The 11646-nt window shown below is 47.7% G+C and overlaps 1 long non-coding RNA gene across 1 annotated transcript; it reads left to right on the forward strand.

The window, feature by feature from the left end:
• Window positions 1-83: 83 nt before the first annotated feature.
• On the forward strand, window positions 84-9481 carry LOC110480441 (uncharacterized). The gene is made up of 4 exons (XR_002467109.2): window positions 84-102; window positions 1664-1729; window positions 3951-4016; window positions 9101-9481. It is a non-coding gene; the product is annotated as an uncharacterized LOC110480441 (long non-coding RNA).
• Window positions 9482-11646: the final 2165 nt, after the last annotated feature.

An 11646-nucleotide genomic window follows, 5' to 3' on the forward strand; every position in this document is an offset into this window, starting at 1 on the left:
CGGCGCTGCGGCCGCCCCCGCTCCCAGCAGCCTTTGCAGCCGCCTACAATGAAATTTGCGAAGTTTTTTCGGTTTCGGCGCCATTTTCGAGTGGACTCGGAGGTGAGGAGGGAGGGCGGGCAGGGCGGCGGGGCCGGGGCGCGGCGGGGGCGGCCGGCGGCCCCGTGCCCGGTCCCGGCCGCGGGCGGCACGGCCCGGCGCGGCCCGGCCCCGCGGGGGGACACGCGGACGGGCCGGGGGGCTCGGCGGGACCCCCTCCGCCGCTGCCCCGGGGCGGGGTCGCGCCGCTCCCCGCGGGGCACGGCCGGACACGGGCCCGGCTGAACCTCTGCCGGGGGTCGGGGCGCAAAGAACTAAAACAAGCCCCAAAAGCTCCCCCAGAACTGTTGCAAAGCTTTTTGGGGGAGCGCGGCGGCACCGGCAGCCGGCCCGGGGCGCCGCGCCGCGCGGCACAAAGGCGGCCCCGGGCTCGGGCCGGGCGGTGACAGCGCGGGGCACCCGCGGCGGGCCCGGCCGCGGGAGCGGCGCCGGTTCCCACGTGGGCGCGGGGCGCCCCGGCCACCCCCGCTGCCTTTTCCTCCCGGGTTTTGCTGCGTGCTTTCCCCCCCACCCTCGACTATTAATAATTTTTAAATCTTTTTTTCTTTTGAGCCGCGCCCGCCCCCCGCAGGTGGGGCTCGGGGTTGATTTTTTTCTTCTTTTTTTTTCTTTTTTTTTTTTTTCCTTTTTTTTTTTTTTTTTTCCTTTTTTTCTCCCCCGTTTCTCTTTTTTTAAAGCGGACGCGGGGACCCGTTCCGGCCGCGGAATGTGCGCGCCTCCGCACGTAGAAAATAGTTTCATACACGCAAAAGAAAATGCTGGTGTAACCAAAGAATAATTCGCCGAAATAATTTAAGACATTAAAGAAAATCTAATTGGCAGCCAGCTTTTGCTTTTTATTTTTTCTTCTCCCGTCGCTGGTTGCTCGCTTTGTACAGGAAATTTGAATATCCTGGCAAGGGCCAGCTTCCCAGGGCAGCCTCGCAGCTCTCTGGGAGCTGCAGTGATGGAGCAACATGCACAGCACTGAGACTTTTCCCTCTCTAATTGATTCTACATACAGTATTTTCCGCGTATACACATCGGGTCTATAAAGACAATTTTTTTGTGTTTGGAGAGTGAGTTTTCCAAGGTTAGATCATTAATTGCTCCCCCCCAAAAAACAGAAATTCTGCTTGTGTGTCTTATGCGTGTTAAGTGTAGGTGAGGGGCTATCTGCCAAGTTTCATCATCTTCTGTTCTGAAGAAATCCAAAGAACTCACCGGCAACTGCGAAAGTCTGTATTTAGTTAATCGACTTTGGTGGGAAATAGACTTAGACTCAGCTGCTAATACAGTAAATGCTTATGAAATATTAGAGGGAAGCTTTAAGTAATGCTTCATGCAAACTTAACCCAAATCTAAAAAGAAAAAAAAAAAATCAGTGTGCTTGTTCTGTTTTGAATTATTCTTCATCTGACCAAAAAAGAAATAGTTTTTTTTGTTTGTTTTTTTTCCTGTTCTTAACAAATAAACTTAATAGAAATTGGGCTTCCAGATCTGACCCTTGTTGTTAAGAACTGGATGAGATGACAATGCTAAAACTTGGAAGTAACAAAAAGCATCATACTTTTCTTTTCCTCAGCAGTGTTGAGAAAAAACTATGGATCCTGGAATTTTACTGTGGATTTTACTGGTTTTCTGGAGTGCTGTAAGTTGAAGTCTTGTCCCGCAGGCCTTTCTAAGCACCAGTAGCTCCCTGTCCCACTTACACCCTCGCCTGGGTAAACACAGCTGATCCTGCTGGTAACAATGTTGGGCTCGAGTTTCACGCCGAGTGAAGTTAACGAATTCATTTTTTGCGTTATTTCAATCTGCCTTTTGTAGCTGCAGTTTGGTTTCGGGTGTTTGGCCCCACCTAAGAGCGTGTCGATGCCGTGTGGTTTAGCGTGGGGAAGGTGTGCCGTGCTGGGGTTTATACGTGCTGCCTCCCTGGCCCTTTTATGGGTAAATTAGTGAGGGGAAAAAAATTATTTTTGATGAAGCGCGTGAGGAACAACCCGCTCTCACATGGCTTCGACAAGAACAGGCAGGAAATACATTTTCTGCGTTGGTTTTGTGCCCCCCCCCCCCGAGCGAGTCGTGGCTGGGCACGGCGGCGATTTTGGGTGATGGGAGATGCGCTGTGGGTGCCGCGCAAATGAAATAATTTCGCCGTGTGCGGTTCCACTGCTCGGGCTCCTTCAGAGCCGCTTCTCCCGCAGCCCTCGGAGCTGTGCGAGGCAGTTCCTGCCGGGAGCGCCTGAGCTGGGGCCATGTGGTGGCTGTCGATCAAGCAGCGGCTCCGATCCCAGCTATCGGCCACATCTGTAAATATTCGGACGTGACTTTTGTTTAAACCTCCTTGTTCAAAAGGAGGCACCAACGAAAGCGGTGGGATTTTTCAGAGCCAGGCAGATAGGAAGTGTTCTGGTGGTGTTACTCACACCCTTATTTTCGTTTTGTCACCATAATTTTGCCTCATTGATGAGTGGCTGGGACCTTCAGCTGTAATGAGATGATTTACTTAAGTCTTTTTGTAAAGTAATAAGTGCTCCTTTTTTTCCCCCCAATTGTTTCAAATGAGAACAATTACTTCAGGATTTGTTTGTGCATGTCTCCTAGAAAACTGTTGGTTAGCAGAGCAGGAGGTTTTGTTCCTTTTTTTTTTTCTATATATAGGAAATGCTTAATATTTACTTGTCTTTGAGCTCACCTAGCCCTGAAGTGTGTGGGTCAGTAAAGGCTCTGTATGCAAATCTGTCCTGTCATGGGCTCCTGTATTTATTTCCTTTCCTTTCCCATAGCGCTCCTTCTCACATTTTTTCCCTTCTCTTTTTTTTCTGGTTAGTGTCAGTGAGGAGGGATGAGGCTGTATTTTAAGGGAATCCAGTATTTCAGAGGGAATTTGTTTTGGGTTTTGTGTGTTTGGGATTGGAGCAGGGGGTGTGTTTTTTACTTAATTGCCCAATATACTTTGGCAAGCTGAAGCTGCATTGTTTTGTGAATTGCATTAATGATTTTCTGCATGTTCAAATTCCCCAGTTATTTGGGGGATTTAATTAAACCTCTGTAGGTGGCTGGCTTACATAGATGATGGGTAGAAGTTTCTATTTCTAGAAGGAGCTGGTGCTCACACTGCAGGCTGGAGCTCTAGGCAGCAGAAGGGCTGTTGCAGTGCTTTTGCATTGAGTCGGAGCTTTTGGGGCAGTTCTTCTCATATTTGGGGTTCCCAGTAAGCAGGACACCCCAGTTCCTGGCTGTAGTGAGGTGCTGCTTGGAAGTTGAAGGTGCTCCTGGGATGCTGCCTCTATGTGACAGTGAGAGGGAGCACTTGTGGTGCCACCACAAAAGCATCAACCCCCAAACAGCCTCTCTGTTTTACCTCCTGCCCTAGGCCTGGCTTGTCACCTAAACCAGCATAATTAATGTTTCCTTTGCTTCTGGTCTGCCAGGATCAGTAGAGTTGTTCTTGCTTCTGCTTTAGGGAGGAAGGTGCTGGCCATGGTTGTGCTCAGTGGCTTTCCCACCTGCCCAGAGCTGCCCCTGGTTTTTCTGGCTATCTCTCCTTGCTCTACAGCACCTGGGTTATGATTTGGTGTGCCTTGGGTGCCACTGCCTGGAGTCAGCCTGTGCCAGTGGTGCCAGTAGCTCCAGCTGCTGGCATGGGGAGGATGGAGAGGGGAGGGATGTAGTTACTCTGCTGCATAGTCTGCCCTATCTGGAGCTGAAAACTTGATTTACTTGCTTTTTTTCCTTCTCTAATTTTAAAAATACTTGCACCTGTCTGTGTGTTTTGGAAGAGGGCCTGCCCAAAAGCCCTGGTGTCCCCCCTCCTGGAGTTGCCCCTCTCTGCCATTGCCTCTCAAACCCTTTCTGTTGTTGCTTTGTAGCTCCCACTGAAGCAGCGATCTGGTTGTCCAGAGAGTGTGCAGGAGCTGATGTGCCTGTGTTCAGAGGTGAGTTGGGAAGGTAAGCTCATGTCCCACCTGCTCCAAAATACCTGCAGCATCTGCATCCCTCTGGGAAAATGCAGGTCCCTCTGACACACATATCCCTTCTTGGGTACTGCAGGTACTACCTAGGAGGCGTTCAGGTGAACTCAGATTTCCCTGTTCTGGTGCCCATTTCTGATGTAAAGTTGAGTTTCCAGAGCACAAATTAAGTTTTTGAAAGAAGCTAAAGTGAGAGATGGGGTAATTCAGACATGGAACTTTTTATTGCATGAAATATTGATGCTGTTATGTCATAAATGTGCATATTTTCTCTGATACGTATTTCACTGCCTAGCCCAAATTTCCAGTTGCCCAATACTTGGTGTGACTGTTGATTTTCCCTCTATGCTATAGGTTGGTGGAGGTGTATTGAACCCTTCCTTTGAAAATTCCTCCTTACTAAAGAGAGCTCTTGCCCTTGTTGTTCAACTAGGCAAAAGTTTGGTTTATATAAATATAAAAACGTTAATTAAAACGTGAACCTCAAGCACTATCAAAATGGATTCTAAAGCTGAACGTGTTTGCTATTGCTTTTTTCTTTTGGATTCATTTGAAGAGATGAAATAAATAAGATTGCACAGGTAGAGTAAAGTAAAACATTGTTGCAGAAGTAATTAATGGTAATATTATGCGGGGGGTTGTTTTGATTTAGCTCGTGCAGGCTTAACACTGGGTACGTGTTTGCTTTGCAGCAAGTAGCAGCTGCTCATTAGGGAGTTGGTCCTGGTGCTGTCAGTGTTGAGGACACTGAAGTGGTGAAAATATACTACTTTTTTGTTGGCAAATATTTGATTTCAAATTTAAAATCGCTTGGCATGGGTCACAAGAGCTTTTGAAATTCCTATTTTTAAGTTTGCTAAAGAGGCAGGGACTCGCTGGCCATTGGGCACAAGGGGATGGCACAAGAATTCAAACCCGAGGCGTCATTTCTGACATTGTTGAGGTTTTTTTTGTGATGCTGCTTTTTAAGAAAATGAATTGAAGGAAGTTGTCCCATAACTGGTGGGGCGGGGGGGGAAGGTTGAAAGGAAATACAAAAAATATCAGTCTGTCTGCATGGCTCCTGTGCAGGCTGGTGTGTAAGTGCCACTGGCAGCTGCCTTCTGCAGGGCTGCAGCCCCTCCCTGCCCTGCTGCTTTCTGCTTGGGTACAGGCAGGGAATGTGATAAAGTTCCAGAGATTATTAATTTCTGGTCATATAAGGCTTGTCCATTCACATAATAAATAAGCATAATTTGCTCTTTTTAAAAATAAGGATTTTTTTACATATCTCTAAAGTGAAATTTAGGTGAATTAAAGTATTTTAAGGAAAATTTAACAGGTTTCAACTATTGGAATATGAATTTATTTATCTGAAATGTTAACATTGTGACTTCTGGGAAATCCTTGATGTTCAGCATCACCTAAGAGGAAAGTACAAGGTAATATTTCCCCACAGACCAGTTGGAAGGGCTGGGAAGTTCTGCAGGCTCTTCACAGTAGCAAAAGCAACAGATCTTCTGGATCTGAAAGTGTATTATTTGCTGGGACCCGATACTGAGTGTGGTTTGGGGGAGCAGTTAATTTCTGACCTTGTTTCTGAAATTGGTTTGTTTGCACTGTATAACTGCTTGTTCTCTTATAGTTACAGACTGTCTGGTATCACCTGTGGAAAAAAAAGACCTGTCCTGTGGTGGTAATGCATGCATGTTAAATGTCTTCATTGTAGAGTGTTCTTCAGTTCTTTATATCATGGTTTTTAAAAAATTATATATATACATATATATTCAAAATACCATTTGGAATGTCAACATTCAGTGGGCTTTGAGGAGATGTAGCAGCACATCATGGTTTGTAGGGACAAGGAGATACAGACCATTCTGGGCTGCCTCATTACCTCAAGGATAAGACAAGAAAGTGAGCTTCTGGTTATCATAGATGTGGAAGCTAACACATTCCCATGTATCTCATTAGTTCAGGTATGTGTAGACACGTTCTCTTGGTGCTTGGACTGTGCACATCCCTTACATCCCCTGGGAGCTCGTGTGACTGGCCCTGCAGGCAGGAAGGGCTTGTAGCTCCTTTTTGTTCTCCAACGTGGGCATGACCACATCCTATACTATATCTACCCCTCAGCTATTGCTCTTTGGGCCTTTCCCTGGCAAAGGATCAGCCAAGGAACCCTTGCCCCTGTTTGGGGCAGAGAGGGGGGTCTGGAGGCCGTGGAGAGCTGTCAGCAGTGCTCTAGCAGCACGTAAATACTGGAGTTTGGGATTGCCTGTTGCTCTCCAGTATTGCATTGCTGCTTTAGTGAGGCTGGAAATTGGTCTCTGCTGCAGGGCTCTGGCTCTTGGGGTCCCTCCATGGCACCCCCACGGTGCTTCCCACACTGCAGGGGGCTCCTGGCTCCCACCCCAATAAACCACTGCGGAGGCAGCAACCAACGAGGGCTTGGTGTCGTGAATGGGGAAGGGGCAGGGGCTGCCCCCCAACACTCCTGGTGGGTACCCCGTGCCCCAGCCTGAGAGGAGCACTGCCTGCTCCCAGGAGGTGGAGATGGGCCCTTCCCTGGGCTCTGGGGACAGGGAGGACCTGGGGCTGCACAGGGGCAGTGCTGGCACCTGGGTGCACCCTATCTCAGAACCTGGGGAGGGCTGGGGGGGACATGGGGGGTGCAAGGGCTGGTGGGGACCAGAGCTTCAACTGGGTGAGAGGGAGGGACACTCATTGTGCCTGGGGTGCTCCTGGGGAAATCCTGCTGCAGGAGGCAAGATCTCTCCCCAGTTTTCTGCAGCTGGCCCAGCCTCTCTCAGGATACCCCAGCTCAGGTAGAGCTGCCATAGGGGGCTACAAGTGGCTAGCAGCATCTGCCACCACTTGGGCTGTGGTGGAGAGAGTTTGGACCACCTGAGGATTTGCCTGCAGACCCACCACTGCAGCAGTGATTTCTCCAGAGCTGTCCCAGCCCCATGGTGAAAGGTTTTTCCTTAACATTGCACCACTTGAAGCTTCCAAACCCTGCTGGGATAGACACAAGGGCCAGCAGGGAGTCAGGGATGCTCCTGAGAAGGGCTGGGGTGGTGCCTGCCTGCTCAAGATTAATCTGCTGTGGGGTGAATGAACTTCTTGGTCCTGCCAGTGATGGTGCATCATTAACAGCCTAAATCCAGCAGCTCCTGGTGGCTGTGAATTCCAGAACATTTGTTTTTTCAGCTACTTTCAGGAATTACTAAATCACAGCCAATAGTTGTAGGGCAGGGGAAAATCCTCTCGCTGATTTACAGCTTCAATTCCTGCTCCTGCTCTGTGCAGGGAGCATCAGTGTTGTCAGAGCATTCACAGGAGGAACACAAATTCTCTGGCATGAGGAGCTGCAAGGGGGGTGTGAATGGGGAGGAGCAGCTTTTAAAATCCTCTGCCCTCAAAGGGGACAAACTCAAAATATTTGGGCGCACAGCAATGCATTCTAAACCAGACACTGGTATTCCAGTTGTAAAATGGTTCATTCCCACTCAAGTCAAGCCACGTACCATACTGTTTTCCTTCAGAAAAATAATGAGTGACTTGGTTAACAGGGAAATTGGTCAATAATTGGTCAATAAAGTTGGTAATTGTCTGTACATTTATGTTAATTTTGAATCACTTTTTAAAAGAAAGGTTTCTACTGATATTTATAGGTAGAGTGTAAGATTTCAGGGGTTTTTTTGCCATTTCTGTTGTGGCCAGTTTGATTTTACTCAGCTAGAAAAAGACATTTTCACCATGTTCACAAACTGAAGTCTCCTGCTAGAACTGCGTTCAGGCATCAGTCTTATGTAGTATCAAAATGGGAGTAATGGGAGGATAAAAGCACCACAGAGTTTGCAGAGCAGTGGGCACAAACAAAATATAGAGGCTAAATCGAGGCAGTAGGATCCCTGTGGACAGGGAGGTGGCTGTGCAGGTGTCAGCAGCACGGGCTGTGGCAGTGAGGGCTGGGGCTGTGGGACCAGGTTCCATGCCTGCCTGGCTCCCAGGACTTTGTGTGTCCCCTCACAGCTCCAGATAGTTCAGGATATTGCCAGTTATTAACACAGAAAGTCCAGGGGGCAGATGGGGGACAGACATCCAGCTGTGCTTTTCTTTCTGAGAAGCTAGGGAAGCTCCTGTCATTTTTTTCCCCTGAGGTGTAGAAACTTGCCTTTGACACAAGTGCAAGTTGGCTTTCCTGCTGCATTTGTGCACAAACTACGTGAAAAAAAAAAAACACTTAGCAAAGCATCCCTGAGCTGTCCAGTCCCCCACAGACCCACAGTGCCACTCATCGAGGCATCTGCAGAGGGGCAGCAGCACAGGCAGAGCAGGCTGGGTAAACGTCTTTGTTCGTGTAGGATAAGGCAAGATGTGGGTTTTTTTGTTTATATGTGAAATTTGCTTCATCAGGAATGCATGTGTAAAGGAGAAGTCTTTGACTTCCCTCAGTAGTTTCTGCTGTGATTTTATAAACAAGCTGGAAGGCAGCAGTTCCCTGTGGTGGGTAAAAACGTGCAGCATATCATCACACTGCTGCATGGCTGGGCTTAGAAGACAGTTATTAAACAAGTCTCTTAATTCACATGTTTCTACACCAATCTTTTTTTTAATTTCCCCCAGACCTAAACTGTCCCACATATTAAGACTGAGGATATGTTGCTCTGCTCACAGTACCAGGTACCTCCATTAGAGGTGGTGTGGGAGTCAAACGAGGTGTTGCAGATTCCTGTAAACACTGGGAAAGCAACCCAAAAAGCCACCTTATCTACCTTCAGCGTTTTCCTGTTCACCTCCTTTGATGCAGAAGGAATTTTTGGCAAAGGTTGGCGGCTCATTGTGGTATCCAGAGCTGTCTTGCTTTTCTTGCACTTCTTGCCTACCCACCTCATTTGCTTTTCCTCAGCTCACATCCAGCATGTTCAGAGCTGGGACTGGCTTTGGCAGGTGTTCCTGCAGTGCCTTGCACAACAGCAACTCCCAGTGCCTGCTCTTAATGACTTCAGGTCTTGCTCTTTGCACCACAGAAACCTTTCATGTGTCTCACTCTCTCTTTGCAGGGTAGGAGACCCTGGCTGGGTACCCAGCTGTGCAGCTGCCCCAAGCACAAAGGAAAAATCCTGGCTGAAATTAGATGTGGCAGGTATCAGCCACATGGCAAAACAGAAGCCAGCTCACCTCTCCCGTGAGGGTTTGCTAAAGTCACAATGATGACCAGTGCAAACGATGGCTCTGACATCCTGATGACACAATGGTTCCAGGCAACAAATTCACCAAATGGAAGAAAAACACAAAGTATTTTATTTTCTGAAGCAAAGTGTAAGACATTGCTCTGCACAATTTCTCTTGTAAACCCATCCTTGTGGCTGTTCAGCCTACTGATGGTTACTCAAACTGTGATTCAAGCAGAGCATACATTCATTTATAAAGTGTCTAGGATGAGTTCTCATACCATATAGTGTGTGTGAGAAAATAGCTTCCCCCTCATACTGAAAAGAGATTATTTTAGTGTGCAGGACTGCCAGGTAAAGTGCTGGCCAGGAGGGGACTGGAGGTATGGAAGACGCAGCTTGGCAAGAAGGGAGTTGTGCTTATGCTATACTAGAAAGCACAGGGTGGTTTTCTAGTTTCAAGTTAAGGCGTTTACGCCAGAGAAGATAATTCTACCCCGTGTTTTGCATTCTCTGATTGCTACAGGGTATTTTGCATTTTGTGAATGGAGGATAAATATTTGTCATGAAAAGAAATGGGAGGAAAGCTCTCCTAAAGGCACATCAATAAACATTTAGAAGCTCTCTCTCTCACGCACACCCCCACCCCATTTCCCTGCTCCTCCCTGCTTTAGGGTTGGCTTAGTCACGTCCCAGTTCCTCAGATGGGAAACAGGCGAGCGAAGCAGCAGCATCACTGCTCTGGCACTTGCCGGATGCGCAGGAAGGACATGTTCCAGGCCATGTTCCCTCCCCGGGAGAAGGATTTGCTGCGGGACAGCCCCGCTGGCCCAGAGGAATTCCCTGTGGATGCGGGGCTCCAGGGCAGCCCCACCGCCATCCTCACCCCTCCCCTCCATGGGCAGAATCCATGGGGAGACACCGGGCTTTCCGTGGCTGGGCCGGAACAAGAGAACTAAACTGGGTTATTTCACTGCCACGGGTAGCAAAATGTCGTGGGAGAATTACGTTTTACCTAAGTCTCTTCAAAAAAGCCATCCTGTAGCATTCCCGCTGGTGCTGCTGAGATTTCAGGGTTGTAAATCGGGCACCAAGAAGCCACCCTACGAGAGCTGGGGCTGGAGCTGGAAATAGCCGATTCATTATTTATACAGACAGAATCTTACTGGGGTGTTTTCCTGGTTGTGAAGGGCTGGCGTGGGGAATCACAAGCGGTGAGAGGCACAGAGTGTCTGGGAATCCCCTCACACACCCCTAATGCCCAAAGCTGGATCTTACAGGAACTGTGATTTGCTGCAGTTCATCTGCAGATACGCAGAAAACACACGAGGGTTGGTTCCCTTTCTGCTTACACTAGGGACAAAATAAAGATGCCACTAATAATGACTGTTAGATAAACACCAGCCTCTTCCTGCACCTTGATTTATTCACCATCACTGGCCTGTTTCTCCTACCTGGTTCCACAAGGATTTCCACCTTCCAAGATGAAGTTTCAAATCATCACTTGGTATTTACTGGAGCAGAGCCCACACACAGAAGGGTATTTGCAGCCATTCAAAATGTGTCCCAAACACACACCCTGCACCAGCCTTTTATCAGCTGGCAGTGACCAGCACAATCCCTCTGTCAGCTTATCTAGGGATGAAAATCCTCACAGCCAGTTCTTAGACTGTGCTGAATCTTGGTGCTTTTCTAGCCCTACCCTCTTCACCCTGCTGCCTGCAGTACCATGAGCTTACTGGGTACTGGCACCTTTACAGAACTGGGAAGTATTTTCCCCATCAGAACATTCAACAAACTACATCTGCTTGGGTAATTAAATACGGTAACAATTAAAAAAAAAAAAAAAAAAAAAAAAAACACGGAAAAACCAGACCACAGTGATGTCTCAGCTTATGAAGGTGCTTGCCAAGAGTGGAGATTTGATCTTGCAAGGTGCAACCTGCACAGGTATAAAAAGGCAGTCGGGCAGGGCAGACAGTCCTTTAATGACTCGTAACCAGCTCTCTGTAAAGCACTGTCAGCTCCTCACTGCTGGATTAGTGTGTGTTTGACAGGACTGTTGCAGCATAATAGACAATGAAACACCACAATTTAATCAGTCAGGATATCCAATTACAAGGCAGCTCAAAGATCCTTATTTAATTCAATTTTCAAAACCATGATTGCAAAAAAAAAAAGCCCCCAAGTGAAGCGCCAGCTCAGTTCACAGAGACTTTTCATCACGTTTCTGTCTCAGCTACCAAAATGTACAGAAATGCCAGATGTCACAGGGAGAGACAGTGTAGCAAAGTCTATAAATATTCGAAATTATTTTTCCAGCATACATTTGTGATTCATAAAATGTGGTACTATAATGAATTTCAAATGGCATATAAATGTTCAAATACAAGATATTCCTCTGTGCTTTCATAATGCTTTAACAATGTATGTCT

The sequence above is a fragment of the Lonchura striata genome, chromosome 14 (genome assembly GCF_046129695.1).
Source record: "Lonchura striata isolate bLonStr1 chromosome 14, bLonStr1.mat, whole genome shotgun sequence".
Lineage (NCBI taxonomy): Eukaryota > Metazoa > Chordata > Aves > Passeriformes > Estrildidae > Lonchura > Lonchura striata.